Source organism: Suncus etruscus, chromosome 3, assembly GCF_024139225.1.
Source record: "Suncus etruscus isolate mSunEtr1 chromosome 3, mSunEtr1.pri.cur, whole genome shotgun sequence".
Taxonomy (NCBI): domain Eukaryota; kingdom Metazoa; phylum Chordata; class Mammalia; order Eulipotyphla; family Soricidae; genus Suncus; species Suncus etruscus.
Window position 1 is genome coordinate 51,079,711 of NC_064850.1, and position 23,598 is coordinate 51,103,308.

The 23,598-nt window shown below is 40.9% G+C and overlaps 1 non-coding gene across 1 annotated transcript; it reads left to right on the forward strand.

Annotated features, from left to right (window-relative positions):
• The first annotated feature begins 18,963 nt into the window (after positions 1-18,963).
• Positions 18,964-19,093, forward strand: LOC126005035 (small nucleolar RNA SNORA22). The gene has a single exon (XR_007494220.1). It is a non-coding gene; the product is annotated as a small nucleolar RNA SNORA22 (small nucleolar RNA).
• Positions 19,094-23,598: the final 4,505 nt, after the last annotated feature.

Here is a 23,598-nt window from a genome sequence, read left to right on the forward strand (position 1 = left end):
TTTTTTTTTTGGTTTTTTGAGCCACACCCATTTGATGCTCAGGGTTTACTCCTGGCTAAGCGCTCAGAAATTGTCCCTAGCTTGGGAGACCATATGGGACGCCAGGGGATTGAACCGCAGTCCTTCTTTGGCTAGCGCTTGCAAGGCACTACCTTACCTCTAGCGCCACCTCACCGGCCCCTTTCTTCCCCTTCTTTTTTTCCCTCTATTCCTCTCTTCTTCCTTCCTTTCCCCTATCTCCCTGGCTGACTTGTGTTCTCTCCTTGTCACCTCATCCTCTGGGACTTCTGCACCCAAGGAAGATCTTGGTCATCATCTCTGCAGTATTTCCAACTTAGGGCAGATAACTCTTTCCACACATGCTACATCCTTGTTATAAACCTCAGGGTTCTCTGGCTCTTGAGAAATAATAATGTTCAAGAGACCAGATCCCTCTTTCACTAACATTTTATTGAGGGACAGACTGATCAATATGACTCACATGCCAAGGCTCAGCATTTCCCTCTAACATGCTAAGGGGTAGGTTTGTCATCAAAGACCCCTGGAGCTTACACAAAAGAATTTGTAATTTGTAAATAAGGCTTTTTGATTGAGATGAGGGGCCAAGCCCCAGTTCCTGTTCTATTGCAGCTTCACCAGGTGATCTGGAATTGTGTGGGGACCTTCCTGGTCTCTATCATTTGTCTTCAGAGAGTGGGCTGACTCTTCTCTTGTTTGTGGGTTTTTATTTTTCTTTTTGAGTTTTTTTTTGGGGGGGGGCACACCCAGTGGCGCTCAGGGGCTACTCCTGACTCTACGCTCAGAAATCGCTCCTGGCAGGCTCAGGGGACCTTATGGGATGCCAGGATTTGAACCACTGTCCTTCTGTATGCAAGGCAAATGTCCTACCTCCATGCTATCTCTCTGGTCCCTTCTTTGTGTTGTTTTAAGTGTAAATTGTTTTTATATGGTATGCAATTTTAACACCTCAGCTGAATCTGGGCTTTATACATTCTGATATTTTCATTTTGAATTGAAGCCCACAAGTGAAGCACAGACGTAGTGAATTCAATTCACTTTGGGGAAATTTAACCAACTGTATGACTTTGACCACTTGAGTCTTGGTTTTCTCATCAGTAAAATGACATAAAATAGCATTCAACAAATATAATTTTTTAGACTCTAGTGAGGAAGTGTTTCTAAAAGATTATTGTTTTTCTTAGAGAGGGTTCACACATGGTAGTGCTCAGGGTTTCTACCCTGCTCTGTGCTCAGGAATTACTCCTGGTAGGCTCAGGGACTATTTGGGACCTAGAGGATAGAACTCAAGTTGGTCTCATGCAAGGCAAATGCCCTCCCCATTGTATTATCACTCTCATCCCCTCTAAAAGGCTTTCTCTATGGCTTCTGGGTCATACCAAGAGTTTAATAGGAGTCAGGGACATAGCTCAGTGGCAGAACACATGCCTTACATGAATTAGGTCCTGGTTGCATCTCTGGTACCAGAAAACAAAGCAAAGAATTCAACAGTTGTCAACTGGAAAAAACACACACAAAAGACTTGTCCCAACCCCACTTACATTATCATTGGGAATGTTGGGGATTACATGATTATACTACACTGAAATTGGACTTCTCTTTAGAATGTTCCCTTTTCAAATGTCTCATCATGCATTGTATTTGTTTAAGTCTGAGGATGTCACTTATTCTGTGGCATACCAACCCACATATTCTTGTGTGGCTTGTGAACGCTAAGGTGGCCTGGTCATTGGGTTCTTAGTTGTTATCTGCTATGTTTGATCCAAGTGGCAAGTCTTCTCCTGATTCCTGCTGCCTTTTCTGGGAGGCTCCCCCACTAAAATAGAGTCATTCCTTCAGGGAGATCTGTGCAATGTCTGTGTAATGAAGACCAAATGTCAGGGCCAGACCCAGCCACTCCGGAGCCTAAATAACAAATAGGAGCAAAAGTTGAGGCCTTTTCCCTAGAGCTCAGGAGACAAGTCTTCCACATGGAGTCTGTTTAGCTTTGAGCTAGTGGTAAGTGCTAAAAAAAAAGGCCTGATTCATCCTTCACTCCCTCAGCGATTTTCAGAGATCTCTACATTGCCAAAGGGTTACATATAGCATATTCACTGACTTGTATGAAGAAAACTCCAAGACAAGAAAGCCTTGGAGAGCAGTTATGAGAGAGACTAGCAGATCCAGTGAGCCAGAACACAGTCATTTCTAAGGAAATCTTGATGCTGCCTCTTTTCACTCTGACAACCACTAGGCTCCTTCATTCTTCCATCTCTCCCTCTCCTTCTTTCATTCTCATCCCTCTGTTTTCTCTCCTGTTCTCTCATGATCAACATCCTACATCAGTGTTAGTTTGCTACAATTTGCTACAATATGCTGGCCCATCATTATCACCTAGAGTCCATAGTCACATGATCACTTTGTTATGAATCTTTTAATTTGAACAGAAGTCAAGTGGCATGTATCTATCATTATAGGACACTTCAGAGTATATTTGCTGCCCACAAATGATCTGTTCTCTATTATCCTTTCCTTGTTCCAACCCTTAGCAACCATTGCTCTCTTTCTTACAACTATAGTTTAACTTTTTCCATAATATCACAGAATTCAAGTCCATTGCCATCTGTATGTCTTGTTGGCAAGGTCACAGTTAAGATAATTAGTCAATTTTTATCTTTTTAAATTTTTTGTTTTTTGAGCTCTCATTGGTGCTTGAGGGCTAGTCCCTACACAGTGTTGGGAGATCACTTGTAGCTGTGCTAGATATAGAATTAGAACATATAGATCACTCCTATGTTTAAATAGGGCACTCTAGTCCTTCATGTGAACTTCTCAGCCCATAGCACATTTTAATATCACGTTTTTCATATTCTCATTAGCTTTGAACTGTTCCTTGTATATTATCAAAAGGGCTTTGTCAGGTGTATCAGACAAATATTTTCTTTCAATTTGTCCCTTGTCCTTTTGTTGCCTTAACTGTATCTTTCACAAAGGAAAATTTTCAGTTTTAATTCTAGTTTATCAATTCTGTTATAAGGTTATCTTCTCTCTGATTCTCAGAAAAGATTGGGAGTAACAGAACACAAGACAGGGTCCTATCATATCACTCCAAGTCCTAAGAGAAAGTGGTAGGTGGTAGCATGGGCTAAGATAAAGAGAAGATGAAATCAGAGAGTGAGCCAAAGTGAGCCAAAGTGGCTTCCAGTTCCTGAAAAGATAGAATTTTAGGTCTCAAGATGAAGGAGTAGAGAGCATTGGAGTGATTGAACTCATTCTATACTGGGAAAGAGAAGATTTTAATCCAGATAGATTCTAGAGAGGGAGCCCAACCTTGGCCAGGAAAAAACAAAAGTCCATTGTTACATGGACAGAAGCTAACCCAGACTAAGGCAAGACAGTATGACACTGAGATCTATGCTAATTCATTCTGCTATGAACTCTTACGATTGGCCAATGGACTCTCAGAGGGAAGTTTGCAATGTTGGCTGATAGAACATATGGGGTTTATTTGCCAAAGTCTAGTATGTATCTGTGTGGTGGATAAAGAATGCCAAGAACCTCAAATTGAAAGAGTCAAGAAGAGAAGGCAGAAGCTGGTGGAAAGGCTTTGCTTTGTGTTGGGACTGAAGGCAGGAGAGTAAAGGGATTTAGGCATTAGACTAGGAGGGTCAAGTATAGGGAATACTAATGAGCATCTTAGAAAAGCTTTGAACTCTCTCCTTTGTCTTAATGCTCAGCATCACTGTTATTAAGATGCTTTGATATCCTCAGATCAAAGTTTCCATCAAATTGGACATTAGGAAAAAAATAAATACTGTTTTTGGAAAAAGATATGGACATAAAAAAATCTGACAGATGTTTTTGTCATCTTTCCACTCTCTAAGTCCTAGTTCACAATATAATGACTTCAGGTTAATACTTGGTAGAAAGTGTAAAGTTTAAAATATGAGTGTTGACTTCTAAAGTCTAAAGATTTCTAGAACTTCCTCTTTTTTGTACATTGATTTCTTAGCTAATGTTGTTGGTTAGCTCTTGAGACATAAAAAAAATAGACATAAAAAGTCATTTATACATCTCAAAGGAAGTTTATGAAACTGATTAGTTCTCTCCTCCTCTCACATTTTGAGAACAAATTGAGCTTTTTCCAAGAAAAGTGGGTGACATACCTGTGGGGTTGGCTGGAGGGGCACTCAGTTGATTAGTGCCACATGATGCCATGTGCATTTGCGGATGCAGTCTCTGGATGAGACCTCATGGATTCTGGTGTGCTGCTATGAGAGATTTTGGTGGGTGCTTCAATGAGGACACTAACACCACCTGATCCAGAAGTTAATTTTTTCTAGGCATTTTCCCCCTTCTTCAAATCTTCTCAATCTTTACCCAGGGATTCAATGTTTGGATGACTGTGGGAAGCTCTTATCTTGGTAACAAAAGCTCTCATTTGGAGTGTGTTAGAACAGGAAATATCTTCACATTAACACCTGTTTATACTTGGAATATATTTCAAATGCAAATGTTAATCCAAAATATCATGCAGAAACCCAAGAGATTTCCTTGATGTGACTACATATGAATTAGAGATCAAGATTTTAAAGATAATCTAATAGCTAGTAACCACCAGTTGTTATTTCTTACCATCTAGTCTCTTGACTGCGCTTAGATTTCAGGGGAATGTTCCAAAAGACAGCTTCATTTCTACTAAATTTACTGGACCCAGATCCAACTTGAGTGTGTGTAGAGGCTTCAGTACAAACACAAGTAATTTCAGAATGGATACTAGCAGATAGATATTTGTATAATTCAGCTCAGCCCAGTTCTGACACTGCTTCCTGGAGAGATCACACATTTCCATAGGCCCAGGGCTCAGTCTTCACTTCAGTCCTCAGTCACAACAGCCCAGGTTATTACTTGTGCTTCAGACTGACAACAAATAAGAGGCCCCCTTGGCTCCCTCCTCTGGTTTTATTAAGTTGCCAGATCTACTCAAGAACCCAATAAACCCAGTTACTCAGTCAGTCACTCACATATTACAAGGAAGATAATGAAGTGACAATCAGTTGGAAGATAAGCATTGGCCAAGAGAACTGCACTTCTATGTCTCAGATGCCCCATTTTCCTCAACTCCACTTTTCACCAACTGAAAACTCTTCAGACTCATCCCTTCAGTGTTTTTATGGAGGCATTATCATTTAGCTCTCATTACTTAAATCATTGGTGATTGAACTTAAGTTTTGGCCCCTCTCCATCCCTGGGAGGGTCAGGTGTGGGACTGGAAATTTTCATCCATTAATCACTTGGTTGGCTTTTCAGGCAACCTACCTCTACTCCTAGGTATTTCTCAAAGTCACTTCATTAACCAAAACATGTCATTTTTCATTTATCATTTATAAATTTCAAGAGTTGAGGCCAATGAGGTGGCGCTAGAGGTAAGGTGTCTGCCTTGCAGGTGCTAGCCAAGGAAGGATCGCAGTTCAATCCCCCGACGTCCCATATGGTCCCCCCAAGCCAGGAACAATTTCTGAGCGCTTAGTCAGGAGTAACCCCTGAGCATCAAAGAGATGTGACTGAAAAAAATAAATAAATAAATTTCAAGAGTTTTGAGAACGATGATCTAGAAACTACAAATTGCAATTATGTTTAAGAAAAAATATTTTTAGTGAGCGAAATCATTGAATTATATTATTTAACAAGTCACAAATCACAGCAGTCCTCTTCAAAAAGTTTATTAACAGTTTGTGATTATAGGGCACATTTTTATAGCACAGAGTTATTCAAACTCACAATAAAAATCCTAGGAACTCCTTAATGCCCATCCATAACAGTGGAAACATTACAAATAAATCTATAACTAGACTAACAACTACCGTGACAATATTAATGAGTGAGAGAAGTAAAATGCCTGTCTCTAGTTCAGGCAGGGGGTGGAGGAGGAGAAGGATGTGGGGCGTTGGTAGTGGGAATATTGTACTGGTGAAGGGGACGTTCTTTTTATTAATGAAACCCAACTACAATCATGGTGCTTAAATAAAGATATTATTAAAAAATGGGGCCGGGTAGGTGGTGCTGGAGGTAAGGTGTCTGCCTTGCAAGCGCTAGCCAAGGAAGGACCTCGGTTCGATCCCCCGGCGTCCCATATGGTCCCCCCAAGCCAGGGGCGATTTCTGAGCACATAGCCAGGAGTAACCCCTGAGCGTCAAACGGGTGTGGCCCAAAAACCAAAAAAAAAAAAAAAAAAAAAGATATTATTAAAAAATAAAAGTTAGGGGCTGGAGAGATAGCATGGAGGTAGGCCATTTGCCTTGCATGCACCAGGATGGTGGTTCAAATCCTGGCATCCCATATGGTCCCCCGAACCTGCCAGGAGCGATTTCTGACTGTAGAGCCAGGAGGAACCCCTGCGCACTGCCGGGTGTGACCCAAAAACCAAAAAAAGAAGTTAATAAACTTAATAAAAAAGCAAATAAATCTATAAAAGAAAATAATATTTAAAAGAAGTAAACTATACTGGTGAAGGGAGGCCTTACCTCCATGCTATCTCCCCAGACAAATAAAGGTATTTAAAAAAAATAAGTAAATCAATAAACACAGTGTCAAAAGACATTCTCATGTTGCTATTTAAACACCAAGTTTCACAATAAGCCCATTTTTCTCACAAAGCCCATGTTTCTCACAAAGCTGTACAATTCGTAAATCTGTGTGGACTACAGATATCATTCAACATCCTTTACCTGTTTGAATTTGATAAAATTTCCTATTCCTGTTCTGCTGACTTCCTAGATTTGTTCTCTGATATTGATATCTTAATATATATAATATATTGAGATCCTATGGTTCCTGAGGGTGGATTTTAGTGATATCTTTCTTGCCATTAAATGTCTGAGAAATCACCCCTTTTATGATCTGTTCTTGGTTCAAAGATATATTAGTCAGGGTTCTCTTGAAAAAGAACTAAAGGAACTGAGATGAATAGATGGACAGATAGATGATGGATGGATGGATGGATGGGTATATAGATGAATGAGTGGATGAATGGATAGGTTAGTGGTGAATGGATGGATGAGTGGATGGATGGATGGTGAATTGATGGATAGATAGATTTAGTACAAGGAATTAGCTCATATAATCATGGAGTCTAGCAGGGTGAAATCTTCATGGTGGAATGGAACCTGGAGATCCAGGATAGCTGAAGATTTAGTCCAAGCTCATAGTTTGGAGAACAGGTGACTATTATTGGGATTTCTGACTAGAGTTTGGGGTAGAGATGGAAAAAGTTTATCTTATGGGTTGAAGCCCTGAACCTCTGGGAGATTCTCTGACATTGGCATCAAATAACACAATATTCAACTGGTTTTGTTCAGTGTGAGGAAAACCTACTAAGGTAGTCTCAAAAGTACTACAGTACTTTTCAGTCTAACTTACAAGTTAGACTGAAGGGATAGTGCTGTGAGTAAAGAGCTTCCCTTGCACTCCTCATCAGGGTGAGTTCAATTCCAGGCACTCCCATGAGCAATCCCTGAACACGGAGCCAAAGAGTAAGTCCTGAACACAGCTGAGTATGACCCCAAAACAAAAATAAATACATGGATGGGTAAATAAAAGAAGAATTGTGAATGAATGAGCCAGGGCTACTGCCCATTTGTCTCTATATTCCCCAATTTTTATTCAGTATGTAGTAACACAGTAGGTACTCAATAAAGATCATCATGACTTATCACTTAGCAGTTGATAAGCAAATACTTGAAGTATTGGGATGTAGCTGACTGAGGATCTTTCCAGACTGTGGTTAATATGTCTTCCATCAAGGGGTGATTTTGGTCCTGAGTCAACTTTGTAAACTCCAGTGCGAGTCACCCAGACAATCTCAGGATGCCGGGTCACTGACTATCCTTAATTATTTGCTACTTAAATAGCATCCATGGTTTCAGCTGAAATCGCAGGAAATGAACAGAGGTCATCACTAAATGTGCCATAATTACCAGCACAGGAATAAAAAGTTCTGGGGCTGAGAGATGACTCAGTGGCAAAGGCAAGTAGAATTTTTGGTACAGGCTACAAGCACTGAATTATTCCCATAGCCTTGCAGTCTGGAACTCCAGCACCACAAAAGTCACAACGTGTGTATGTATGTGTGTGTGTATGCATGAGCACATGCACTTGGGCATGTTTGTAGTCTCTGGTACATGACAGCCAGGAATGTGTGAGCAACTAGCATGACTAAAGGCTGGGACGCTTCCAGTAGCATGACTGAGGGTGTTTGTATCACAATAACATTAGTAGCAAATATAGGGAAGAAAGGGGAAGTCAAATGAAGAGTTTTGGGGCCAGAGTGATAGCATAAGGGGGACGGAACTTGCCTTGCATGCGGCTGATCTGAGTTTGATCCCTGACATCCCATATATTCCCCAAGCACAACCAGGAATGATTCCTGAGTGCAGAGCCAGGATTTACTCTGTGTAATGCTGAGTTTGTCTCAAAAGCAAAACAAAATGAAAAGAGGCCAGAGATAAGGATAAGGCACTGCTTTGCATGTGGCAGATCCTAATTCAGTTCCTGCCAGCCCATAGTGTTCCCTAACCTGCCAGAAGTAAACCCTGAGCGTAGTCAGATGTGGGCCCAATAATGCTAAGAGAGATAGTGCAGGAGGGGTGACACTTATCTGGCTTACAGTCATTCTGGCTCATCTTCGTTTGATTCCTGGCATTGCTCAGATTCAGGAGTAGCCCTGAACTCCACCAGGTCTGACTCACCTTCACTACTGCCCCCAAATAATTTTGTTAAAGTTCCTAGAAGACTTTCCTTAGAACAACACTGGTAGCAAAGGTGGGGTGACTGCTGCCTACATAGATAAAGTGATTTCAGAGGGGAATTAGGATTGGAATCTGATGGGCTTGGGTTATATTGATAGAAAGAAAACCAACATTGAGGGCTGGGGAGAGAGCACCTAGGACTGACAAGTATGATTTGCATGTGGGAGCCCCAGGTACCATCCCTAGCAATGCATGGTCCCCAGAGTACTACTGAGTGTGGGGGTCCCCAGAACAAACAGCAACAAAACTCAGCTTTGATCTGAGGCCTCATGTAGACACTGCTAAGCCTCATAGTAATGACCTGGTTTCCTGTTCTGGTCGCTGTCTTCAGAGCACAAGTTATGGACAGAGTTCACTTAGATTCTATGTCAGGAAAGCATCACACTAGCCACACAGCAAGTTCTCCTAATTTTCCTTTTACCCACCTCCTTACTAACATTGTATTTTGTCTCTAGTTTCCTTTCCTTCTTAACCCTCTTCCTTACCTAAAGTTGAAATGTTGCTCATGGCCTGCTAAACTACTGAATTCCTCTGAGTTGGGTCCTTCCCAGAGCCAGTTTCTTCTAAGAATTGACTCCTCTTGTTGTTTTCTAGTTAGCACAACTGGGTTTTTGTTCCTGGCTTCAGGTCTCATGCTGTGGAAAGTTTCCTTCCTGCACATCATCTTTCCTAGAGATATAGAGCTGCCTACTGGCCCCAGGGGCAGCTGAGGTTTAGCTTTCTCTACTCTAGGCTGTTTTTTTCCCCCATTTTCTCACTTTATTTTTTTTAATAAATATTTTTATTTTGACTAAAGTGAATTACAAATTATTCACAGTAAAATTTTAGGTATATAGTGACATTGAATCAAGGGGCAATTCCACCACCAATGTTGTCCTCCCTCTCCCCCCTCGTTCCCAGCATGCATCCCATATCCTACTCTAGGCTGTTTTGCTGCCAGACTAACCCAGGTAGGAAGGAGCATTTATTTCTCTCTGCCAGTTTGTTCTTTGGTGGATTTGGGGACATAGAGAAAAGTGAGAGTTAGATAAATTGAAAGACAAAGGGGAAAGACAGAGAGAGATGGGGTGGGAGACAGAGTCAGAGACAAGCAGAGGGGGAGAGACAAGAGAAAGAGACAGAAAAAGAGAGACAGATGAGAAAAACATGGGGAATGAGAAAGAATGAAGGAGAGGTAGAAGAGAGAGCTACAGAGACAGGAGAAACAGAAAGGAGAGAACAGAAACAGGTGGAAGGTAGAAAGAAAGAAAGAAAGAAAGAAAGAAAGAAAGAAAGAAAGAAAGAAAGAAAGAAAGAAAGAAAGAAAGAAAGAAAGAAAGAAAGAAAGAAAGAAAGAAAGAAAAAGAAAGAGAGAGAGAAAGAAAGAAGCTAGAAAGAGAAAGAAGAAAGAAAGAAAAAGAAAGAAAGAAGAAAGAAAGAAAGGAAGGAAGGAAGGAAGGAAGGAAAGGAAGCAAAGAAGAGGAAGCAAAGCAGAGGAAGGAAGGGAGGGAGGAAGAAAGGGAGGGAGGAACAATAAGAAAAAGAGAAGATAGAAGTGGGAGAGTAATAGGAAGAAGGCAGTTGGTTTGTTTCTTTTCCTGCTCTTATTAGGTGACCTCCTGGGAAAATGACAGAGGAGACAGTCTGCAAGCAGGTGTAACAAGAACAAGCAGGTTTATCAAGACAAGGTGTTCTTGACACAAGCGGTGTCCACTAAACCTACCAACTCTGCTTGCAGATGGTCAAGACCCAATGTGCAGTCTGCTTCCTGTTTAGAATATTCTTGTTCCTTGGGTGTCAGATTGTGGGTCCTCCACAGATCTAGAGACGAAGTAACTGTCTAAAGTTCTCACGCCAATAAAGGGAAACATCATCGACTTATTTGAGTCTGTGTACTCCCAACAATGCTCATTAATGCCGATTATTTTGCTACTTAATTGGATTGAACAAAGAAGCATCCTGAACGTATAACACCTAATTCCTTAATTAAAAAATATTCACCAAAGAGATATTCTGTTGTCTTTAGGAATGTGTTTCTGTTTCTCATGGAAAATTAAGGTGTTAACTGTATTTCATAAAGTTTCCTTTTTGTTTTTGGTTTTTGGGCCACACCCGGTGATGCTCAAGCGTTACTTCAGGCTATGCACTCAGAAATCGCTCTTGGCTAGGGGGACCATACAGGTCTCTAAGGATCTAACCAGATCTTCCTGGATCTGCCTCATGCAAGGCAAACGCCTTACGGCTGTGCTATCGCTCCAGCCCCCATAAACAGTTTTTTTTAATATAATTTTTATTTTGATCATAGTGGCTTACATATTGTTGACAATAACATTTTAGGCACATATTTACATAAAATCAGGGGGGATTCCCATCACCAGATTGTCCTCCCTACACCTCCGTTTTTGTCCTACCTCCCATTTCCTCTTCCTTCACCCCCAGGGTGGCTAGAATATGTGGTCCCCTCTGTATCCAACCCACTACTTAGTAGTCTTGCACCTTAAACAGTTTTTTTTAGAAGGACAGCAGAGATGATAGAAGGAATTCTGAAGGAGTGTCTTTTGACCTAGAATGATATTTTGTTAGAGTTTCTTCCTAAATTATATCAATTTTTTTCATGTCCTTTTTGTGGTCCAACAATCCAAAATCAAATTTTCTTTGGAAGATTAGTTTCTCTCAACGAAGTATGTGCTGCATACTTATGTGAGAAATACTTATGTGGGGGTCCAGACTTGTATTTATCAATGTTCATACAGGTTGTCGTATGCAGGAAAAGAAACTTATGGGTCTCACATAAGGACAACATACACTTTCACCTAAAGCTCTTTCTTTGAAAAGAAATGAGCTAAAAAGTAAGTTAAATCAGGACTGCAGCAATACTACAGCCGGTGGGGCATTTGCCTTGCATGCGATCAACTTGCATTCAATCCTCAGCATCCTATGTGGTCCCTACCACTACCCTACCCTACCACTACCAAGAGTAACCCCTGAGCATTGCTGGGTGTGCCTTTTCCTCCATTTCCCTACAAACAAGAAAAAAATAAGTCAAATCATATTTTTACTATTATAGTGGCCAAATTAGCTATGTGTGCAGAATTCTTTGTTACATGATAAAGTTTAAACATTTTTTTTTCTGATTTGAGCTGAGAATGGAGAGGGATCTATCATATTTGTATATATTTGTAAAAGTCAAAGTTGTTGTACATGCATAAACAGCCCAAAACAGGATGCAAAAGTTGGGAAATTGAATTCACAAAAGGACAAAAGAGACAAGTGAATTCAGTCATACTAATGCCTCCAGATGGTACTGGACTTCAAGCAGGGCCCTGCCCTTGACCTCACTTGCATCTGCACATCTCACATTTCGCAGGACATCTGAACAGGCCCATTTGCTCTTGAAAACTTGCTGTCTGACAGTGATTCTGGAGACACTTTCAACCAAAAGAGAAGTTGCAATTCTTTGCTTTTCAGTAAACACTGACTGGCTATTTCAGTTTCTTTTACTTCATTTCTTTAATTCATGCAAAGGGGAATATAAGTGCCAGTTTAGTGAGAATGAGGACACATTCCTAGAGACACCAGTGCATCTCAGACTTCTCAGAGGTGCTTCTCTCAGCTGCTCTTTCAGGTTTGTTGTCCTGGCTTTCCCCATGAGGGCTTTTTTTTTTTTTAATAATAATTTTTATTGTGACCAAAGAGTGAATAACATCTTTCACAGTAGTATTTAAGGTACATAGTGACAATGAATCAGGGCCATTCCCACCACCAGGGTTGTCCTCCCTCCCTCCACCCCTTTTCCCAGCATGTGTCCCATATCTCCCTTTTGTCCCCCCAGAGTGCTAGTGAAACTGTTCCCCTCTGTGTATAGTTTGATGTAGATAGGGTATTGATTCTGTTGTTGACTTTAGGTTTTTATTTTCCCCTGCAGTTCATGAGGTAGAACAAGGTGATTCATGTTGTGTGGTTCTGCTGGAAGAAGACAAAGAAAGAAAAAAAATAGATAGCAGCTACCAAAAAATTAAAGAGCACCCAACAGCAAAGAGTCACTAAATAATAACCACAAGAGTGAAAAAGGAAAGAAAAGAACGAAGAAAAAATGAAGAGAAAAGAGAAGTGAAAAAGAAAAAGAGAGAAAAAATGGAGTGCTGGTGTGGCAAAGTTTTGTGCCCCTCCTTTTTTTTGCATAAGCACAGTAAGTATTGGGGACGTAAGAAAGGGAATTCCCTTGGCCTAAGAGATTCAGGGCTTCTCTGCCCTTGAAGCATATTGTCATGGGAACAACCCCTGGCTCTGTACCTGTTCATTGCCTCTCCCCAAGGTCTTTTTTGTGGTGCCAGGAAACTTTTCACTCAGTTGTAGATGATAAAATCAGTTCTCTGTAGCTAGAGATCTTGGTATTTGCATTTGTCATGGGACAAGGTCTAGGATAGAGTCTTTATGGTTCTAGAAGTTCTGTTCCAACAATGTTGCTGTAATCCATCTTCTGTAATGAGTGGTCTTGGTTTTTGCTCAGATCCTAGGCCGAAGCCTAGGATAGAGTCTTCCTTATGGTTCCAAAAGTTCTGCTCAGTCTCCATTGTCAAAGTCGAGCCTCTGTGATTAGATATCTTGATTTTTGTACAAGTCCTAGGCTATAGCCTAGGGTGAGGTTTTTCTTATTGGTCCCAGAATAAGTTCTGCTCAGTCATGGTTGTCACAGTCAGTCTTCTGTAGTTAGCACTCTTGATTGCAAAGACCAAAGGATGCCTTGTCTTCGGATTTTCTCTTAGCATTAGGTGATGTGATAGGACAACCTGCTCTTAGATCAAGTTGTCCTTTCCTCATTGTCAGGGTGTCATATCAGAACTGGTGCAAGTTGGTGCCAGAGCAGTGTTAGAAATTTCCCAGTGGAGTTTGGTTCCTGGTGTTGCTAGAAACTGTATCCATTCTACATCTGGGATCTGGGGTTTGGGGTTGGGCTAACACTGTTCAATCTCATGGAGACTGAGTTGTATCCACATGACACATGTTCAGGGTGGGAGGTGCCCCTGTGTTATAAAAAGCATGAGTTCTTATCCCTAGAAGATAAGATCTTGTTTCTGTGTATATGGTTTCTCCTTTTTTACTGTGCCTATACAAAAGCATATGGTGTCATATTGTATTGCTGGTGCTATTGTGGGTAAGAATGACACAGTCTCCCCGTGAGGTTTTGATAAAGCATCTTCCTAGCCTCCAGAGAAACAAACACCTCTAGTGGGCTAGCTCTTAACTTCAGAGATCAGAAGGATAAAGGCGACCTAGAGAGATAGTGCAGTGAATAGGACTCTTGCCTTGCATGTGACTGACCTGTGGGCTAACTCTTAACTACAGAGATCAGAAGGGTAAAGGTGGGCCAGAGAGATAGTGCAGTGAGTAGGACACTTGCCTTGCAAGTGGCTGGTCTGGGTTTGGTAAGTCTCCAACATCCAGGTGTGATTCCTGAGCACAGAGCCAGGAGTAACCCTTGAGCACTGTCAGTTGTGGTCCAGAAACCACAAAAAGTAAAAATAAGTAAAGAAGGGTAGAGAGTACAGGCACTGAGAGCAATTAACTTTCAGTGTATAAGTTGAAAAGAAATTGCAACTTAGTTACAGATAATTATATAATTCAGATATCTAAATTCATCCACACATTACTTTCTTTTAGGGTGTGCATGTTTTTTTAAATATTTTTGTTTATTTAAACATCTTGATTACAAATATGATTGTGATTAGGTTTCAGTCATGTAAAGAACACCCCCCATCTCCAGTGCAACATTCCCACCACCAATGTCCCAAATCTCCCTCCATCCCACCCCCCCCATCTGTACTCTAGACAGGTTTTCCAGTTCCCTCATTCATTCTTTTTTTTAAAATATATTTTTTAAGTAACATGATCATATTTGGGTTACAGTCATAACCAGAACACCCCCCCTTCACCAGTGTAACATTACCCCCTTCCCATCCCATGCCTGTATTCGAGACAGGCATTCTACTACAATTGTTTTTAAGTTCAGTAAGTTGTATTTTTTTTCCTTAAAGGATAAAAGTAAAATAAATAAATAAATAAAGGTGTGATAGTAGCAATCGCCATTGTTTGCATAGGTCCAGAAAAATGGGGAAAATGGAAAAAAATCCTTGACCTGATTACTAAAAAGGCCTCACCTCAGTTTATTGGCATAAGACAGACTCTGGGTCCCAGGCAAACCAGTCTGTCCAACTCCAGTCATTCTCAAGGTCCCGGTGAAACTTTTTCACACTTTAGCTGTTGTTGGTATCAGATTCTTATATTTAAAGACTCTAGATTCTGTACATTTCTTTCATCGATGTCAGGCTGATGTGGAGCATCCTCTAGTTTCACCATACCATTAAATGCGGAGCGATCTGCTCTGCATGCAGACTGTTGATGAGTCGTCTGGGTGTTGGGAGCATTCTTTGGAGTAAGTCACTGCCAAAGCAGTAGTAGGTCTTCCCTGGTAGAGGCTTGGATCCTGGTAATGTTAAAGACAATTGTGGTTGTTTCCATTGATGGTATCCATTGTTCAGGTGTGTATGGGCGATGCCCATTCTTCTGAGGCCTGAGCCAAATCATTATGCCAATGTTCAGGGTAAAAGGCCTAATTACATTACCAAATTTGTGTCCCCATCTCCATTAGATAAGAACTTGTTTGCATATGTATTATTTTCCAATTTTAATGTGCCTATGCAAAAGAGAAGCAATGCCACAAGATATTGTTGGTGCATCTGGGGGCTGACGAATAAACTCCAACATTCCCCGTAACTTGGTACAAACATGAAATCTATACAGAGATATTCTTCTACCAGTATTGCTTATAAAACAGATCTCAAAGGGGGAAAATCAAATAACAAATCTAGTGGGCAAAATTGTCACTATATGAGGATATTCAAAAAGAGTTATATGTTGGGGACTGACTTGTTTGAGGCCATTTTGCTATTCTTTCTGCCATAATCCAGCCTTTCACCTAAAGGCTACATGCAGTCTTGCTGTAAGTTCTTGGGCCAAAGAGAAAGGAAAATGCAGCTGCAAAGTATAATTAATCTTTTAGCCCGGAGGAGAGCAACACAGCCCAGTACCATTCCCAGAAAAGAGGCCTTACTCCCTTAACCATATCCCTGAGTTTACAAGACATTCATTATTGTGTATATGCTACATTGTCTGTTCAAGATCACTGAGGCAAGCACATCTTGCACCACCTCCTGATAGTCAAGCAATTAGGAATGCAGCTAGAAGGTCACAAGATGTTTCCATGGATACTGCAAGAAGTATTGCCCACTTGCCTTATTTGGAATAATGAAGTAATTTTCATGCCAAAAGTGTGATTGACATCACCCTTGTACTGCCCCCTTCTCCTTCTCTATATAAGAAGGAGCTGTAGCCAAATAAAGTTGCCCTTGAGCAGTGAGACATTGCCTTGGGTCTTTATTATTAACCTCTCTCAGATTTTTTACAGTGTGGTTGTGCTTCTACCCAGCAAAATAGGAGTGCGGTCGTCTGAGAAGTCTTCCCAGCTAATTCCTGCTGGCCGGGCCCCCCTGGGGGGCTTCAGGACCCCGCATTTTGGCGCCCAACGCTGGGCTCGAAGACCACCGCCACACTCCGAACGACTACGGGTCGGCGAGTCCGGAGCTGTTTCGTAAATCGCAGGATATACCTCATCAGGGTAGGCGTTGAAACGAGTTAGCCTTAATCAAATATTTAAACTGCAGTTTTTTCAGTCGTTCCGATCACCGCCCCTGATTGGCTTTTGGGGCTTCACCCATAGGATACGCTACCATGGGTGTTTTCATTGAGTACTGAACTTAAATTCATTATTGATATTCAGTCTGAGTTGAAAGCCAGACATTTAGAGGTTACCAAAAAGAATATTTGTAATTTTCTTATGTTTATTCATAATGTATGTCATTGGTTTATTATTACCTGTCCAGAAATTGTTGCGTCCACTTGGGACAAAGTAGGACATGAAATGAGTGATTATTTTGTAAATAATGATGATTCACAGAAGGAAAAAATTATGTTCCAATATTGGAGCCTGTTAAGAGATATCATTGTAACTAAAAATGCCGGAACCGCCAAAGACATCATCCATGCCGTTGAATCTCATGTACAACAAGTCTCCCGTGAGTGTTCCAGGACTCCCTCTCGTTCTAATTCTGTCTCTCATCTCCCTTCTCCCTCTGAGAATACTTCCCCTTGTCCTCCCTCCACCACTGATTCTTCTACCTTTGTCTCCAAAGTAACTAATGCGCTTAAAGATCTCTCTAATGCTTCTCATTTATATCCCTCCCTTACTTCTGTCCATGCTTCTGCTCTATGCACCCAGACCCCTACAGAAGAGGCCGCTGCACCCTCTGTGCAAAATCCTAAACAGCCCTTCACTTCCCTAGCCTCAGCTCCGTCCCTGTTCCACCAAAACCTTTACTCCCCTCACCACCCTCCCCTCCTTAGCCAGCAATTGCAACAATACAAAGCCTTTAATTGGAAAAGCCTCAAAGAGCCGTTTCAAGCCGTAACCTCCTATGGCCCCCAAGCCCCTTACACGCTCTCCTGCTTAGAATCTAAAAGCTGAACTCTTTGTCTCTTGAGAAGTTAACTTTTTTTTTTTCCATTGCAAAGCCCCTGCAAATAGGCAGGAATCCTAATCTCTAAGCTCTTATAGCTGGCCTCGCCTCTTTTCATACCTTAAAGGTACAGCACACACTTTCCAAGTCCCAGCTTGCCAACATGGCTCTTGCTGCCCTCTATGCCTGGAAGTCGCTCCCCAAAGCCAGCATTCCAGCAGCTCCCCCACACCGGCAACAAACTGTTGCTGCTTTCTCCCTCCCCCCCCCCCTTTTTCTGACTTGAGTTCCCAACTCACCACAATTACATCCATGGTCTCTCACCTCTCTAACAAACTTAATAATGCTCTTGGCTCAAAAACCAGCGCTACCTTTCCTGTCTTTCTCCCTAATGGAGAAAGTCTTCCCCCGCCTGCTCAGCAGCCTCCACCGCGGAGAACGCTCAGTCCCTAACCATGGCAGATTCCCTCCTCTCACCGCTCCCCCTCTTAAAGCTATAGAAATGAAACTACTTAGCCAAATTAAAAATCTTAAACAAATCTTAAGCCTTCAAAAACAGGCTGCTTCTCTTGATTCACAGGTTTCTGCCCTTCAGGCGTTCCCCCCCCCCCCTAAATCTATAGTTGTCTGTCCTCTGCCCACTGAATTCCACGGCCAGGCCCCCCATCTTGAGAATTCAAAGGAACAAACTAATAAAAGTCAGGCTAAGTGCCATAAAACAGAAACTGCTGCAGTGCCTACAAAAAATTCTAAGGGCACAGTAAGCAGGATAATTACAAAGTATCATCTGCTAAGCCATAAAACCTTGCGATATCTACACTTTGCTGTTAAAACTTCTAAGCCTAATGTACCCTTTACTCAGTACATTTTCTCAAACCAATCCTCAGCCTCCTTCAGCCTCTTTCCTGCCAGCCTTGGAAAACAGCCAGCTCAGGCCCTGCCACTCCCACTTTAAGCCTTCCAATTCACCTTGAAATACCCAATCTTTGTTATTCAAAAGAAATCTGAAAAGTGGCATCTCTTGCATATTCTCAAATCAATTAATAAAACCATGATCCCCATGGTACTTTTGCAACCCAGACTCCCCTCTTCGGTTGCCATTCCCTCTAATTCCAATAAATTAGTAATTAATCTTAAAAGATTGCTTTTTTTTTTCCTATATATCATTACACCCTGCTAACTGTAAATAATTTGCCTCTAACCTTCCTGCTGTTAACTGTGCTAGCCCCTCCCCAAGTTATCAGTGAAAAACTCTGCTTCACCTTGTCAGCCCTACACTTCGTCAAATATGTGTTATTAAGTTTAGTGCATTAAGTAGTGTAAAGTAATTATTAAAACATTAAAAAGCAACAGAAAGATAAAGGCAATAAATTTTTTTTTCATGCCTCTCAGAAAATTTTAAAGCAAGGTCATAATTCTGTCACTTTACAGATAACAAAATGTTGGTAAAAGAAAAACTTCTTTGTGTTTTAAAATCCAAACGAACATAAAAGTGTTAAATTTAAGTCTTATGTTTCTATTAAAAATTTTATTTTAATTTTTAAAGTATTTACAAAATTATGTGAAAAATAATGTAGTTAGCCTTTTTAAACAATATAGTTAATTTAATGCACAGTGAACACCTAGGTGTGCTTTATAGTACCCTTAGTTTTAACTTTGTGCTACAGCAATAGTTGTTCTTTATTTCTGCATTAAAAGAACTATTATTTTAAGTGCATTCAAAATATCAGCACATTATACAAATCTGTATATTTGTGTCGCAGTGAAAAAATAATATAAATAAAAAAATATATTATATATAATTTTATAAAAATATATAAAAATAACTAAACTTTATAAGCAAATTAACTAGTATTAAATACAATTTTAGTCTTAAGTTCTAAGTGTGTAAATGCATCAGATGTCTTTAACTATATTTTGTAATAATCTAAGCATTTAGTTAATTTAGTATATAATATTTTTTACAAATTATTCACTTAAAGTCTTCATAGTAAAAACAGTTGTTTGTATTTTTAAAATCAGTTTTTATACCTTTAATAATCATAGTTCATGCTATTGTGTTTAATCATAAAAATTTTAACACTTTATTGCAGCTGTCTTACTGTTCTACTGCAAAACCAATTTAAAGAAAACCTATTCATTTACAGCAAATGATTTCATACTTCAGAGTAAAGACTCCTTCTACAGTGCTCATTAACCATTTTACTTAAAAATTTTTACTGCTCATTAACCATTTTACTTAATGTTTTAAACTTCAAATTAAAATTGTTTTAAAAATGTTTTGTGTTAATTCTAAACCTTAAAATTTATTTTCAGCAAAGTTCCACTCCATCTACATTAAGTACTTCTCAAAACTAAAAAAGTTTTTCTACAAAATTTTTTTTCTTCTTACAAACATGCTAGCTAAATATTTAAAAGTGCTTGTCAATTTTTTATAAATAAGTCTTAAATCAATCCTTTTGTCTGTTTATGTGTCTGTTGTGATGAATGAAAGTGGCCACAAGTGTAAAATGTTGTGTTTAGTGTTGTTTTGTTTTGTCTGTTTATTTGTTATCTCTACATTTTATAATAATACAATTTTTAAAGCCTTATCCATTTTTCAAATTTCAATTAATTTTTTCAACCTGGTTCAGTCTGGTCAGTTCACAAACTGGCATCTTGCAACTAAAAATCATGTGTTAAAAATTATATATTAAGCTAGCTTTGTCCTTCTAAGAACATGGCGGAAAGTGTGAGGGATGGCAAACCCCAAATTTCTCAATGGCCATCGGGGATAACTTTTCCCTGGAGAATTTCTGGACTTTGCAGTCACCCAACTTTCCTGCTATGTGTAAGTTCAGGCCTATAGAATATGTATTTATAGCTAAAAAATAGCATCTAGCTTTAAAATAATAACTAAAAAGTTTAACAAAAATCATTTATGTTCAGTTTAAAAGTTTTTGATAAATTGGCAATTGTTAATTATAAAAATTTTTTGAATGCTGAAGTCTAACAAAAAATTTCCGCAGCCTTCCACAGTCCTGTCTTCATCCACTTCAAAAAAGCCTGTCACCCCTCCTGCCAGCCGCCTTTCCTGCAAACCTGTTTCTAACGGACTCCACCTTTGACAATGCTGAATTAAGCACTCTGCCTAGCTGCCTTAAATGCCCACCATTGCAACCAACAACCTCCATTGCAAACAAGTCACAGTCGTAAAACTTTGCTTACTCAAACCATATATGTGCCCGCCTGTTCAACAATCAAACCTTTGCAATCAAACCATTATTGTTAACAACTCTTCCATCTTCATTGAAGCCCCCAACTCCACTTATTTTGTTTGCTCCACTAAATTTTCTCCCCATATTGTTACTGAAATGTTTCTTGCTTATCATGATTATTATGTTTTAGCTTTGTTAATGCCTAAAATAACCATCAAACCTGTTGGTCCGGTTTCCACCTTGAACCTCATCCTGCAAATGGTCAATGCCTCTGCCCGAGCGCCCTCCAACACCAGCTATGAACACTGTTGAATCTGCAATTCACCGGTTTCGCCGTTTTATGAAAGCATCACAACGTTTAAATCTCCTATCTACACCAATGACTCTGAACTTCTTCTCTGGGAAGTTCAGCCTCAGCGTCATCAACTCACTATTAAGCAAGTTGTAAGCTACGGACTCTGCCTTCTGGCCCATCCTCCTCCTCTCAAGTTATTTTAAATATTATAAATGCCTCTGCTCTAGCCCTCACAGAACCATATTATAAACGCTGTTAGCTTAGCTTCTCTCCTCAACCCCTACGATACTGTTAGTTCCCTTGCTGATGTAGTTCTTCAAAATCGTCGTACTTTATATTTTGCCCTTATAAAGGAAGGGGGAGTCTGTGTGGCCCTTAAAGAACTATGCTGTGTATTTAAAGACAAATCTGGATTAGTTAGGGATAGTGTTCTACGTATTGGTAACGGTATGAAGAAGTTCCAGAAACGTTTTGACCAAGAACAAGGTTGGTAACAGGGTTGGTTTTTCTCTTCTCCTTGGATACATACATTACTGTCCACTATTTTGGGCCCTCTTATTAGCCTCATGCTGCTCCTTTCCTTTGACCCATGGGCTTTCCGCAAACTTACTGCCCTTGTTAAAAACCAGGTAGATGAGACGGCAAAAACCTCTGTTCAAGTTCACTACCAACAGTTAACCCAACGTGACTCCTGTGAAAACTTGGCTATTGTCACCAAGCCGCCCTTCCAGCCACTAAGTTTTCAGGAGATAAAGCGCATAGCTAACAAACGGAGCTCGCTCCGGTACTTGTGCTCTCGGCTGTGGAGATACCTACGACGGGATTAGCAAGGTCCCAGTTAGGACACGGCCCTAAAAAGCTACAACACATAATTCGGATCTCTGTGCACACCCACGGCGCTTGTAGCCACCTTTTAAATGCGGCTTTGGCCGTGTCCGACCTGGTCAAACCTTGTAGCCTAAGACACGGTTCTTCCACCCGCTCACGACTTTCCTTCTTTTATTAGAAGAGAAAGGGGGGAGATGTTGGGGACTGACTTGTTTGAGGCCATTTTGCTATTCTTTCTGCCATAATCCAGCCTTTCACCTAAAGGCTACATGCAGTCTTGCTGTAAGTTCTTGGGCCAAAGAGAAAGGAAAATGCAGCTGCAAAGTATAATTAATCTTTTAGCCCGGAGGAGAGCAACACAGCCCAGTACCATTCCCAGAAAAGAGGCCTTACTCCCTTAACCATATCCCTGAGTTTACAAGACATTCATTATTGTGTATATGCTACATTGTCTGTTCAAGATCACTGAGGCAAGCACATCTTGCACCACCTCCTGATAGTCAAGCAATTAGGAATGCAGCTAGAAGGTCACAAGATGTTTCCATGGATACTGCAAGAAGTATTGCCCACTTGCCTTATTTGGAATAATGAAGTAATTTTCATGCCAAAAGTGTGATTGACATCACCCTTGTACTGCCCCCTTCTCCTTCTCTATATAAGAAGGAGCTGTAGCCAAATAAAGTTGCCCTTGAGCAGTGAGACATTGCCTTGGGTCTTTATTATTAACCTCTCTCAGATTTTTTACAGTGTGGTTGTGCTTCTACCCAGCAAAATAGGAGTGCGGTCGTCTGAGAAGTCTTCCCAGCTAATTCCTGCTGGCCGGGCCCCCCTGGGGGGCTTCAGGACCCCGCAGTTATAGATGTTAAGGGAATACATCTGAGATATACAAAGGAGATACACGTGACCCTTTTATATTTTGGAAATAGTCAAGAGGGAGGGGATGTTTCCGAGACACCACTTTGGTCTGTGATTGGACAAACGAAGAGAGCATGAAGCCATGTTCTCCACTTGTTGCCTGCTGAAGCTTCCGACTCCCGGAGAGGCTTTTGCTTCCTAATTGCTGGAAGTTGAGAGTTCAGCAGTCCCCTTTCAGCCCCTTGCATGAACAAGGAAACCTGGGGTCTCTTTTAAATTGCACCTCACTGGAACCCACTTGCTGGGACCCTGAGCAGGTGTCCACGAATAACCCTGGGACGGAAAGGAAGGAGAGAGAAGGCTGTGTGTGTGTGGGGGGGGCAACCGAGGCTGCATCTTCACCTTATCTTGGCCAAAAAGCCTACAGCATGAAACCTTGCCGTGACGCATTGCCTGCTGAAGCTTCAGACTCCACCCAAAAATTACTGTGAAAGATATGTAATCCACCTTGGCCAAAACAAAAATCATTAGTACAGAAAATGGTTAAATATGTGGTAACAAGAGATGGGAGTGAGAGAGTAAAGGAATAAAAGAAGCACATGGACAATGTTCAGAAAATGACTAGCAGATGAAACACAATGATATCCATATACTGGTTTCGCAATGGACAGGTTTAATAAGGAAACTTCCCTGATAAGTACTAATGCCAGAACCTATTGTGAAGGCCTATCTGAAGGCCGGGAGGTCGGAGCCCCCTCCCCCAGACCCTCCCTTTGGAGGTGGGAGGGAAATGGGGCAAGCCTAGGAACACCAATAAACTCCTCCAAGGGACCCACCTCGCTGGTTTGCCCCGCCATGTGGCCAGGCAAAGCCCTGGAGTACCGGAGGAAGGAGGTAGGGGGGTGCTGGAGTGACCCATGTCCCGCACCCCCTTCCTAGGCCTGGTTAAAACAGCCTTTGGCATGGCGGAGGGCTGCCAAACGCCATGCTGGCAGGACCTCCCGGCTCGGTTCCCAGAGGGTGTGCATGTTTTAAGTTTTAAAAAATTTGACCTCTTCCTAGATGAT